A 12,961-nucleotide genomic window follows, 5' to 3' on the forward strand; every position below is an offset into this window, starting at 1 on the left:
TGGCCTTACCGCTCCCCTTGCCTGGCCTTACCGCTCCCCCTGCCTTGCCTCACCACTCAGCCTGCCAGTACATGGCCTCACCTCTCACTTCCCCCATGGCAATGAGCATGTAACCCTTGGCAGAGCATATAACCCCTGGCATAGTGTATGTACCCCCCTGGCACAGAGCATGCAATCCCTGACATTGAGCATTAAATATGAAACCCGTAGCAATGAGCATGTAGGTAAGCATTACAGTGTGTGGCATAATGTGTAATGAGCATTACGGTGTTTGCTATAACATGTAATGGGTATTATGGTGTTTGGTATAATGCGTATTGTGCATTATGGTGTTTGGTATAATGTGTAATGGGCATTACGGTGTGTGGCATAATGTAATGGGCATTATGGAATGTGGTATACTATGTAATGGGTGTGTGACATTTAATCGGCATTACAGTGAAATTTTTTGCCGCGCGCCTTCAGCGCACACTGTCCATGTTGTCCCTGCTTTACAAAATATTTGAGTCCTGGCATAACGAGTAATGGGCATAATGTATAATGGGCATCATGGTGTGTGACATAACATGTAATGACCATTATGGCATGTGGTATACTATGTAATGGGTGTGTGGTGTGTCGGCAATATGTTGAAAATTTTGACGCGCGCCTTCGGCGCACACTGTCCATATTGTCCCTCGTTTGCAAAACATTTGTTGAGTCCTGGCATCATGGTGTAATGGCCATTGCGGTATATGGTGTGACATGTAATGGGCATCACAATGTATGGCATAACTTGTAATGGGCAGTAATGTGTGTGATGTAACATCTAACTGGCATTATGGTATGCAAAATCAAGAATGAAATTGAAGGAAAGGTTAAAAAAATCATCATAAGGCGGGGCTGGGGGCGGGGCTGGGCTGGGGGCGGGCTGGGGGTGTGTCAAGGGGCGGGCCAATGTCCGGGAATCTCTCAATAAAAAGGTGGTAACCCTATAGTGATCTGATAGGTCTAGGTCTGCTGAGTTTTTAGAGGCAGTATTACATGTGTGCTAGATGGCAGTATAACTGTCTGGAGGGTAATCAGCTGGTGTGGTGAATATATCACCTTTTCAATTCACAGGTGCCACCCAGCTGACCTTCCAACTGACTGAGTTATAGATAAATCTAGAGATCCAAATTTGTAGCATATTCATGGTGCACATAGAATGAATTAGCATCAGAGGGGTTAAATGCTAATGGTCTCTCTGTATGGGTGATAGGTAGTGTTAGGTGATGATATAACTGTCTGGAGGGTAATCAGCTGGTGTGGTGAATATATCACCTTATCAATTCATAGGTGCCACCCAGCTGACCTTCCAACAGACTGAGTTATAGATAAATCAGAGATCCCAATTTTATAGCATATTCATGATACACATAGAATGAATTAGCATCATTGGGGTTAAATGCTTGCGGTCTCTCTATATAAGTGCACACTTGCAATACCCTAAACAATACTAGAATACTAGCCCTGTCACCCCCGACAGATCCGGATTACAGCGCACCCTTGATGCTGACAGATGTCCTGGCACCAGCGGGGTGCGGCGGGTGTAACTGTCCCTAATCTGCAGAACTAAGTAAGTATTCACCATTTGTATCTGGACATAGGTGGAATGGGGGGAGGGGAGGCACAGTTTAACAATGAACCATGTGCCTTCACCGCCCACTGGACAGTGCCGGAGGGCTGCGCACACTGTTGTGACAAAACTATGTTCAATGACAAATCATAAAGGAGGACAATGGGGTGCAGTCACTAGCTGGACACGGTCAACACGCGTGTCGCTGCTCGCTTCATCAGGACCAGTATTCAAATTTCTTGTCAAAAGGTAGCACACCCCGCCAATATCACTGATTTAAGTGTAAGAAATACTGGGGGCCTCTTCTGATATTTACATTATCAGTACCTAGTGCGACAAGCCCAACTTTGTCTTTTTGTTGTATGGGTTAACCATTCGCAGGGTGGGGTTTGGGTCATTCTGAAGAGTGTGTGCACGCATCCTAGCGAATGAACCCGAATAAATCCCTGTATGTGTATGGTTCATTCAATATGACTTTCATGGTCATTTTTAGACATTTAAATGCACCAAACACAAAAATTAAGCAGAAAATACAAATTTTAAAATAGTGATACCAGCACGTTAAATTGACAGAACAACAGTAATATCAGGGCTGGCAGTTGTGCGCACTTGGATGCTCTGTCGGGTCAATCTAGTGGCTCATTTTAATTTATAGTCTGCTTTATTTCATGGAATGACCCAAATATACATATCTGAAATATCGGTGCTATGGCAAAAGGGTGACCATTTGAGATAAGAACATATGGCTACTGTTAAGTCGACCTTGTGTGTACCCAGCTTAAGATATTGAATTGAGAGACGTGGGGCGTAGCCGCAAATATTAAGTATCGCTGAAATGTACCAAAGGGGGACCGTAGCAGGAACCTCCCATCCCTGCTGCGATCCCCCCCTTCATTGCCGCTGGCCGCATTCCCCATAGGTTTCTATGGGGGATGTGAAGCTGCCCAATGTATCAACATCGGGCAGCCCAGCTTCGCATCCCTGGACTATCGCCATTCTGAGATGGCGATAGCCCATTGTAGCCTATGGCTACGGGATTGCACTGCCCTGGCTGCAGTGGGGTCAGCGCTAACCGCTCTTTTCGGAGCCCTGTCCCTGCTCCCTGAGGTATGATACATACGTCCGATGGGATTGCATTTTAAAATACGATCCTGGGCGGTAACATTCCACCCACATCGCAATGCGATCCATGATAAATGGGCCCCTTAATGCCACCCGAGTTCAATGGCAGTGCGAGCTGTCCACGCTGAACTCGGGCGGCATTAAATGTCGTCCAGGGAGTTAAACTTCCTGAACCTCCAATTATCACATGGATGCCCCACCATTAGTAAGGGCAACATTTTAAGTACACACGAAAGTCACAGCAAGTATGGTTCCCTGCTGTCCTGTTATGGCACTGCCCAGGGGCTTAACTAGATATTTGTGGACCCATAGCAAAAGTGTGCAAAGGCCCGTATATATTAACTAAAGGTGTGTAGCATAGGGATGGACATCACAATGTTTCTCAACCATTAACGTTTTTGTTCCGATGGTAGTATTTTACCATTTGATGCTGGCATCCCGATGTTTTCCACCATCAAATGGTAAACATTTGATGGTGTTCTGACGGTCCCTCCCCTAGTCCACTCCCCAGCCGGCCACGCTGCAGTGGTTCTGTGCATGCGTTGCTCTGCTGAAGATGCTTGCACATGCACAAGATGGAATTTTTTGCACATTCACACATCCTATGAGTTATTTTATCGAGTTCCTTAGATGCAATGGTCAGTTACCATTGCATCGAAAGATTCAATGGCAGTTGAACAGCCATCATTTGATGGTGGGCTTCCGATGTCCATCCATAATATCCCCAAACCTCCCTTCGTTCTAAGCACCATTGTGTGATATCTGCCTCCTCCAACTGCCCCCCATCACCCCCACCTGGGGGAAAGTCTTCCATTATTAGCTGGACTGTCCTCTGTAATCGGGACGGTTGGGCAGTATGCATTAGTAACATTTTGCACCAAACCCATTGTAATTGCAATCCTTTTTAAATGGGCCCCTAAGTCACACCATGTAGATACACATCTGTATTAATGCAATATTAAAATCTCAGAAATAATCTTATTTGTCAGTGTTACCCTAAACAAATCCAAGTGAGTAATATAAGGCATGACTTCAGGGCAGATCAGATAAAGCGCCTGGCTGGCACTCTCTGGGGGTGCGATAAAAAAAAAAAAACAGCGGCATGGGTTTGAATTGAAGTACAGTGAACAGATTGTAAAAAAAGGAAAAAGAAATGACCGCACTGATCTCCTATGTGCTGACATGCGCAATAAAGTTTTATTGAAAAAAAAAAGCGAAAAAAAAAAAGCGAATGAAAAGAAAAGTGCCACGACTCCAGAGAGTCAGCAGCAGCAGCAGCAGAGGCTGAGCCGGCTCAGTGAGCGAGTCTATGCCAGGAGGGTTCAGTGCCTGCAGCAGCGCAGCTCCCAGCACCACCGCAGTCCCTGAGCATCTCCAGCAGCGCAGCTCCCAGCACCACCACAGTCTCTGAACATCACCAGCAGTGCAGTGTCTCTGCTCTGTCCTGCTGTGCTCTGCTCTCCTCTCCTCTGTGCAGGTAAGTGTGCAGCAGATGTGCGGTATATAATGAGGCAGCCAGCATGGCACAGCCTGGGCACTGCCACAGCACAGGCACCTTTCCCTGGCTTGTCCTGCACGTCCATTATACACTATGTGTGCAGCATCTTACCATTATACTTTATTTTACTTTTATGTGATGGTATATTCTGTAGTTAGTGAGGACTTGCTGCAGCTGATCTAGGTTGGGCATGCTTGGACTTGTAGTTCCATATGCAGCATTTAGCTAAGAAGGAACTTTTGCTCCACCGTAACATCAGCACAACCAGATGTTCCCTTCCATGATATACTTGTTACCAGTGGTCGGATATGCCATTATAGTTACTTCCTTGCTTTACTGATTTTAATTACTAAAATTGTTAAGTTCTTAGTAGTAAAGCACAGCGGTATATGTATGCGATATATAAGCACTTTAATAAATAACTGTCATAGTGAATGGTAGCAGAGGGTAGGGCATGCGTGTGAGTGTGCGTGTGTGAGTGGGACTTTGTAACATAGATTTCTGTACAGCAACATAGTTGTGCGATCAACTTGTATGGAGATCTCATGTGCAGCCAGTGATGGAGGGGGGGGGGGGTTTCCTTTATTCAACGTGTCACTTTAGGGAGATCCAAAAATTTCTAAGCAGTGCAGTAAGCTCCGAGTTCTGTGCAATCCGGGCCAGACGCTGCCTGTCACTGCCCAGTGTGCGTAGCCCAGGTGCTGCCTGTCACTGACCAGTGTTCGGGACCAAAATGCTGCCTGTCACTGCAAAGTGTTCGGGTGCCAGATGCTGCCTGTTACTGCCCAGTGTGGGGGTCCCAGATGCTGCCTGTCGCTGCCCAATGTGCGGGTCCTCGGATGCTGCCTGTGGGCGACTGCCCAGTGTGCGGGTCCCAGATGCTGCCTGTGGCTGCCCAGTGTGCGGGTCCCAGATGCTGCCTGTTACTGCTCTGTGCTGTCCTGGCCGCATCCCCTGTATTACAGTAACCTCCAGCAGTACTGTAGCGGGATGTGTATGATATACTGGTGCAGCAGCAGCCAGCAGGCTGGGAATGTGTAACAGATGTGTGTGCAGGGACGGGCTGCTGTGCACTACAGCTGCATTATGGAATGGCCTTTTGTTAAATATGAGAAAAGATTGTGGGATTCCTGTGTGAGGGAACACCCAGCACTCTAATGGGGAGTTATTGTTGCTTCAGACTTTCTATGGTCATGGAAAGTTTGAGAAAGAGATGACATTTCTCCAGGCTCTGACCTGCCTCTGCGAGAGGCTACGTGTCCACATCTGATGTGAGGGACACGTCTGCTTAACCCGTGCGGGGAGAGCACGGTGATGTGTATTGGCAGCGCAGACAGAGCCCTAGGGGATGGGCCTCATTAGCATACGGGACGGGTCTCTCTCTCTCTGCTGCCTTCCCCTCTGTCTGCTAGACATTGCTGCAGTCATTCTCATCCCGCTTTCATCTACTGGGATGAAGGGATTGCAGGTTTTCTGGATGCTGACGGCTGTTTTGTGGCTTTCCTGTCACAGATCTCCAGGAGGCTGCAATGTGTCACTGTTCTACAGTAATAATCTCAGTTGTCTCTCCTACCAGTCAGTTACCACCGGTATAATCTCTATTGCAGGATAAAAATAAAATGATTGTACTTTTATAAATATATATGTGTATAACTATATATAGATAGATAGATATGATCATGCTGCAATAATACCATATATTGGCTACATGTTAACCAGATTCCATAAGTAATAGCAGAAATTATTATTGGAATGATTTTTCTTAATTTACTATATGCCCAAAGCATGGTTGCTTGTTCAAGGCCAGGGCACCAATGGCCAGTGGGCACCTGAAATGCTGTTAGAACACTGATATGGAGGAGTTCTTACATTTGAGGCACCCACTCCTCCATGTTTTGCTGGGATGATATCAGAGCCAGTCTGAGGAACTAAAGATACCACCCCACCTTCCCCATGCCAAGGTAAAAGCAGGAAGGAGGAGGAGGGGCACTAATGACAGGTAGATAAGGGGTGCAACTTTGTAGTTTGTATGTGTGCTGGTTGGGGAGGAGGGGAACGCGCACCCAGGGCTTACACCTTGCATTGTTGAAGTGATATACTCTGCCAATGTGAGCAATTACAAGAGGAAGCTACCCCTTTGCACTCTTTGTACTTCTCTCTAGCCAGCAGCTCAATTAAGTAGACCAGGGTCTACAGCCCATGTGCAGGTGTCCAGGAAAATGGTGTGGCGCTCATCTTTCCGGTGACTTTTTGACCACACTTATTGTCACCATTGTCATGGTGATTTGTGCAGCGCTGCGTATGCTGGACTCCAGAGAGGTTAGAACATAGATGTGGGTGTGTAGTGTGGGTGATCCTGGACCCAGGGGCTCACATGCTCAGTACACCCTGCACTCATTATAGGTAGGCCAGCGCATATTAGACCATTCACAGTACCAGCCACTGGCACTAGGCAGCAGATGCAGAATTAATTGGCCATAATACAGGGAACTCTTGGTGGCAGCTAAATGAATATCAATGGCTGTGTAGTGCTGGTGTTCTGACTGTTTCTCTGGCAACTTGCTTCACTCGCCATGCTTCAGACCTCTGCTACTGCTGTTACCGTTCCCAATCGGAGTCCAGTATGGAAAAGTAAATAAAAAAAAAACATGAAAAGTCATGTCAACCTTTTTATGTGTCAACCATAGCCGGATCACGCTGCCCTCCCCATGCCACCGCAGCAGCTTCCCTGCAATAAATCGCATTCTTTGGTGTATTAGATCTGTGGTGCCCCTGTATGGGGCGAGGTCAGGCAGCTGATGTCAGCTGCCCGCTCCTGCCCCACGGCCATATTAGCGTGGGAACGCCCAGCGTTTTCATGGGGAGACGCCCATGAAATGCTGGGCGTTACCCGTCCACGCTGCCCGCACTGCTCCATGCAAACGAGCCTGTGAAATATCAATTTGCCGCCCCCACTCGCAAATGGAACCTGCAGATGCGCATAACTGCGTATGTGCAGTCCCGAACCATCGCTCCCCGGTGCGAACGTGGATCAGAATGGGGCCATATTGCATACGGGCAATCATACATGTTTCAGGGTAAATAGAATTCTTCCCCCAACTGTTGGCAACATTGTCCATCAGACAAATGTTCTGGCCTGGCCCCCATTGTGGCATTGGGCAACTGCAAGGCGGGGCATGGCCTAAATGCCCAGACCAGGTTTTAAGGATATCCATTCTTAAGTGCAGATAAGTAAATAAAATTGACTGAGATTCTAACTAAGGGCCTTATTCTAGTTCACTCTTTCTGACAAAATCCTTCTTAGATGGACAAAACCATGTGCACTGCAGGTGGGGCAGATGTAAAATGTGCAGAGATAATTAGATTTGGGTGAGTTATTTTGTTTCTGTACAAAGTAAATACTGGCTGCTTTATTTTTACACTGCAATATAGATCTCACTTTGAAGTGAAACCCCGCCAAAATCAAATTCTCTCTGCACAAGTTACATCTGCCCCACCTGCAGTGCACATGGTTTTGTCCATCTAAGAAGGATTTTGTCAGAAAGAGTGAACTAGAATAAGGCCCTAAGTCACCTGTGCTCAAGTATGAGTATCTTTAAAACCTAAATTGTAATGGTGGAGTTTGGCAAACTGATCTTTTTTACTATCTAAAGCAGGGATGGGGAACCTTCGACCCTCCAGCTTTTGTTGAACTACACATCCCAGCATGCCCTGCGACAGTTTTAGTATGGCCAAGTAGCAAAGTGGTAGCAGGGCATGCTGGGATGTGTAGTTCAACAACAACTGGAGGGCCGAAGGTTCCCCACCCTGATCTAAAGTCATGAGTGAATTGCATGGAGCTATGCTGCCTTATGCTCACAAGAGGAGCTTGGATACACATAATGACAATATGACATAATTAGCACAAGTCACTGTGGAGACAGTCACGGCTACATCGTGGTACAAGCAATTGTTAATTTAATGAATGCTCACACTGTATTACCAGAGCAATAAAGACCCTTTGTCCATGTAGCAAGGTTATTAGTATTTGTACGCTAATTTTTTCTTCTATTTTTTTCTCCTGTTTTTAAAATGATTTTAAACTGAAATGATTAAAAAAAAAAAAAAGCACTTACATCCAGAAATTGTAATACTCATAAATGAGTGTCAAGCGCCTTACACGGCAGATTTATAAATATATGAAATGTGATGTCGCGCGTGTTCTATCCATCACATACCGTGAAAATAAGTAATTTGTCTGCAATAATAAGCGTAGTAAATAATGGTGATCCATAACTATATTCATATTTGAGCCCCTTAATTAGGTGATAATTGGTGACTATATATATATATATATATATATATATATATATATATGCTTTATGTTCCTCTGTCTTCAGTCTGATCTGGGTGAGCACAATGGCCCTCATTCAGGTTCAGTCGATTTTGCTTCCTGATGCACAAAGTACTTTTGTTCGGTAGTCAGACTTGGGAAGTATTATGCGCATATGAGAACAGACCCTGTGACAACTGGGCATGCATTAGACCAGGCCTGTCCAACCTGTAGCCCTCCAGCTGTTGTGAAACTACACATCCCAACATGCCCTGCCACACTATTGCTGTTAGAGAATGCTAAAACTATTGCAAGGCATGCTGGGATGTGTAGTTTCATAACAGCTGGAGGGTCCCAGGTTGGACAGGCCTGCATTAGACTGTGGTTGACATTTTGATGCTATTTGGGGCAGAGAGAGGTCAGTTTTGTCCTCCATTTGTGAAAATGCAAGCGTATTGCCGTCATTTAGAGGTACAGAAGCGGCAAGGGATCTCCGTAGATGAATGGACATTTCCTAGCTTCTTATGCTGCATACACACTGGCAAAAATATTGGGCCTGATTCTGGTTCACTTGCAAAGGGAAATTCTCTCTCTAATGGACAAAACCATGTTCACTGCTTGTGGGGCTGATGTAACTTGTGCAGAGAGAGTTAGATTTGGGTGTTATTATGTTTCTGTGCAGTGTAAATACTGGCTGCTTTATTTTTACACTGCAATATATATATATATATATATATATATATATATATATATATCAGTTTGAAGTACATACCCCACCCAAATCTAACTCTCTCGGCACATGTTACATCTGCCCCACCTGCAGTGCACATGGAGAGAGAATTTGCTTTTGCAAGTGAACCAGAATCAGGCCCATTGTCCATTCAATTGAATGGCCGATATATCCCTGGCCCATCAGCCAGTGTGTACCAGCAATATGTCTGTCAATGTCACCAGGAATTACATGAGGCAGTTTGGAGTCCAAAATGACCTATGAATGGCTAAAATCAATCTAAAGGCCCCATGCACTACTGCGAATTGGTCCGATTTGACCCAATTCCGACAGATTGGGTCGATAAATGGAACCAAATTGTATGTGTAGACATCCCAGCCGACCCGATGCACATTGGGTCGGACCCTACAGATTAAACGTGCTGCACTAAAGATTTATCGGACCAGACCTATCAGTGGCACATTATGGGTGCTTCTTAGCAACCACAATGTTTTGGGTCTGATTCCGAAGCACCGCTGTTACACACCTATCTGCAGGTCTGGGCGGTGGGTAGGGGAGCAGGCGGCAGAGGTCCGAGTGGATGGGCTTGCAGCAGAATTTAAAAAAAAAAACTCAAAAGACTGTCCGTCCTGTCTTTTGATGAGTGTATGGGGGCCTTTACATTTCCTTCTGTTAAATTTCATATGGGCCACAGCATCCCTTCATCAGTGTATGAGTACCATCGCATCGACGACCTTTTGCTTGGGTTGACCTTTTGTCAATGTTGACCATATAATGTCACCCTATTGACTGTTGACCTAGGTATGGTTAAGCTATCATCTAGATCAAATGTGAACATTGCTGAATTGTAAACTGTTAATTCCCCTTTTTCTTTGAACCAGCTGCAGCTTGGAATAAGTTGTCAATCAGCGCTCAATATCATATATGTTTGGATCTTGCTGTAACATCACTGGCTAATCCAGACTTCCCCATGACTCCAGAGAGATGCAAATCTCCGCCCTCCAAGACAGCTTTTAATTAAAGCAGCTGTCTTTGTAAGGATATGACCAATATATGTTGAAATCAGTTAAAGAGGGAGTATTTCCCTGTGTACTTGCCTACCTGACCCTCTCTTTGAGGGAGAAAATGCTCTGTTCCTGGACTTCCCTATGGTACTGTATGATTGCCATCACCTGTGGTGAAACACCTTTCTTATCACTTAACTAGCTCACCACAGGTGATGGCTATAATACATTACCATAAGGAAGTCCAGGAACAGAGCATGTTCTCCCTTATGGAGAGGGTCAGGTAGGCAAGTATGGTGACAAGTATTGCGCATGGTGGCCCTTATTCAGATCTGATCGCAGTACAGTTTGTTCTCAAAATTTGCACGCTTGTGGGTCAGATTTAACATGTGCAGAGAGAGTTAAGTTTGGGTGGGGTGTGATTTAACTGAAATCTAAATGGCAGTGTAAAAATAATGCAGTCAGTATTTACCCTGCACAAAAACAAAATAACTCACACAAACCTAACTCTCTCTGCACATGTTACATCTGCCCCCCCCTCAGTGCACATGGTTTTGCCCATTTTGAGAACAAATTTGGGTACTTGTGTAGTATCACGGCTCCCACGATGGGCATCGTATAGGAAAAAAATCGCATCGCATGCGATGCGATGCCATTTTTCACAGAAATCATTGACATGTGTTAAAATCATGTTAAATGCACCCCAAAGGGCATTTGTTACTGTACCACCCCCACTATGAAACGCCAACCCGAAGCGTGGCGAGCGCAGCGGTACACGTCCTACGACCTTTTCCTACCCCCACTATCCACGTTGGCGTGGAATTGAGAACAGAAAGTGTGGCGAGCGCAGCGAGCCACCGAGCCCGAAGCGTGGCGAGCGCACACGGATAGCTGTGAATCCCGCGAGGGGACACGGATACCTGTGAAGTTAACCGCGTCCCCTCGCGGGGCACGCTGCGCTTGCCACGCTTCGGGCTTGGTGGCTCGCTGCGCTCGCCACACTTTCTATTCTCAACTCCATGCCGACGTGGATAGTGGGGGTATGAAAAGGTCGTAGGACGCGTACCGCTGCGCTCGCCACGCTTCGGGTTGGCGTTAATAGTGGGGGTGGTACAGTGTGAAAAAAAGACATTTAGGGTGCATTTAACATGTTTGCTACTAATTTAAATGCATTTGGATGCATTTGTGATCAAAATCGCATGCCATCGCATAGCATCGCATGGCATGGCATGCGATGGCATGCGATTTTTACAACAAATGCATAAAAAACCCGGAAAAATCGCATTGCATCGCATGCCATCGCATGCCACTACATATGGCATGGGATGGGAGCCGTGAAAGTATACAAGTACCCAAATTTGTACTGCGATCAGAACTGAATAAGGGCCTATGTTATAAGCACTGTGGAAAGATATTATAGAAAGTAGATAACAATTTATAAGCTCAAACGTGTATTACAGGTTTATACCTTCCAACATGACCCATTCAAGTAGGGACATAAAGCTCCGTTCCTGGACTTCCCTCTTATTGCACACTGAACATCAAATTACCTGGTGAAGCAGTTCTACCTAGTAGTTTGTTCAGTGTAAAAGGGTCAACCCGGATCTTAAGGTGTGTACACACGGGGGAGATATATTGCTAGCAATATATTGCTTGCAATATATTGCTGAGTAATATATTGCTCAGTGTACTTGCAATATATCTCCGCAATATATTTCTCAGCAATATATTGCTCAGTTTCCAGTTTTTCAGAGGGACCAGCAATTTTCCTTGAAAATTGCTAGCAATTTTGACTAGATTTTTTTTACCCTCTATTTAAATTCATTTATGATTGACATGGGTTGTGGGAAGTCCTTCTGGAAGGGAATAAATGTGTATATGGTGTATATACAGATGTAGCAGGGGTCATCTTTGTAGGGGCAGGATAATCTAGCGGCAGCAGCCGCTAGTGCCCCGCTCCTGCCAGGGGTGTGGGGGCACAAGACGGCCGTGCGGCCCCTGCCACCCCGACACCAATGCCCCCTTCATTTATATTGAGCCCACATACTATTGGTGTGGGGCAGCATGGTAATGCTCATGCTGCCCACCGATGGTGCAAATCACCATCGATGGGCAGCATGAACATAATCATGCTGCCCGACACCAATGCCCCCTTCATTTTTTTTCATGTCACATACTATTGGTGTGGGGCAGCATGGTAATGCTCATGCTGCCCACCGATGGTGCAAATCACCATCGATGGGCAGCATGAACATAATCATGCTGCCCAACACCAATGCCCTCTAAAGACAGCCTATGCACTGACTAGTGCGGCTGTGGGGCGCGCAGGAGGTGTGGGTGCTGGCACAGTGGGGGGGAGATTTGCGCAGCAGCTTCTGTGCTGTATGCGCTGGCATTGACAGAGGAGGAAGCAGGGGGGGCGTGTGTCACGCTGTGACAGGGCGGGAGGGCGGGGCCTGGCCGGCATGTCACGCTGTGACAGGGCGGGTGGGCGGGTCCCGGGCCGGCATGTCACGCTGTGACAGAGCAGGTGGGCGGGTCTCGGGCCGGCATGTCACGCTGTGACAGGACGGGTGGGCGGGTCCCGGCCGGCGCTGGAGGGTAGATATCGCTGGTCTCTGGTGCACAGTGCTTTGTGCACCAGCGACCAGCAATTTTTAGGCAGAATCGGAGGAGCAAGCTCCTGCGACCAGCGACC

General features: G+C 46.5%; 1 protein-coding gene across 4 annotated transcripts in view; it reads left to right on the top strand.

Annotated features, from left to right (window-relative positions):
• The first annotated feature begins 3,977 nt into the window (after positions 1–3,977).
• RRBP1 (ribosome binding protein 1) overlaps positions 3,978–12,961 on the top strand; it is an 89,101-nt gene continuing 80,117 nt past the window's right edge. For 2 of the 4 annotated variants that reach the window (XM_083175957.1, XM_083175956.1), the window contains exon 1: positions 3,978–4,196. The gene's annotated coding sequence lies outside the window, so the exon portion shown is untranslated. The remainder of the gene's footprint in view (positions 4,197–12,961) is intronic. The other 2 variants (XM_083175959.1, XM_083175958.1) reach the window with 2 other exon arrangements.

Source organism: Crinia signifera, chromosome 3 (assembly GCF_055691185.1).
Source record: "Crinia signifera chromosome 3, ASM5569118v1, whole genome shotgun sequence".
In the NCBI taxonomy this organism is placed as follows: Eukaryota; Metazoa; Chordata; class Amphibia; order Anura; family Myobatrachidae; genus Crinia; species Crinia signifera.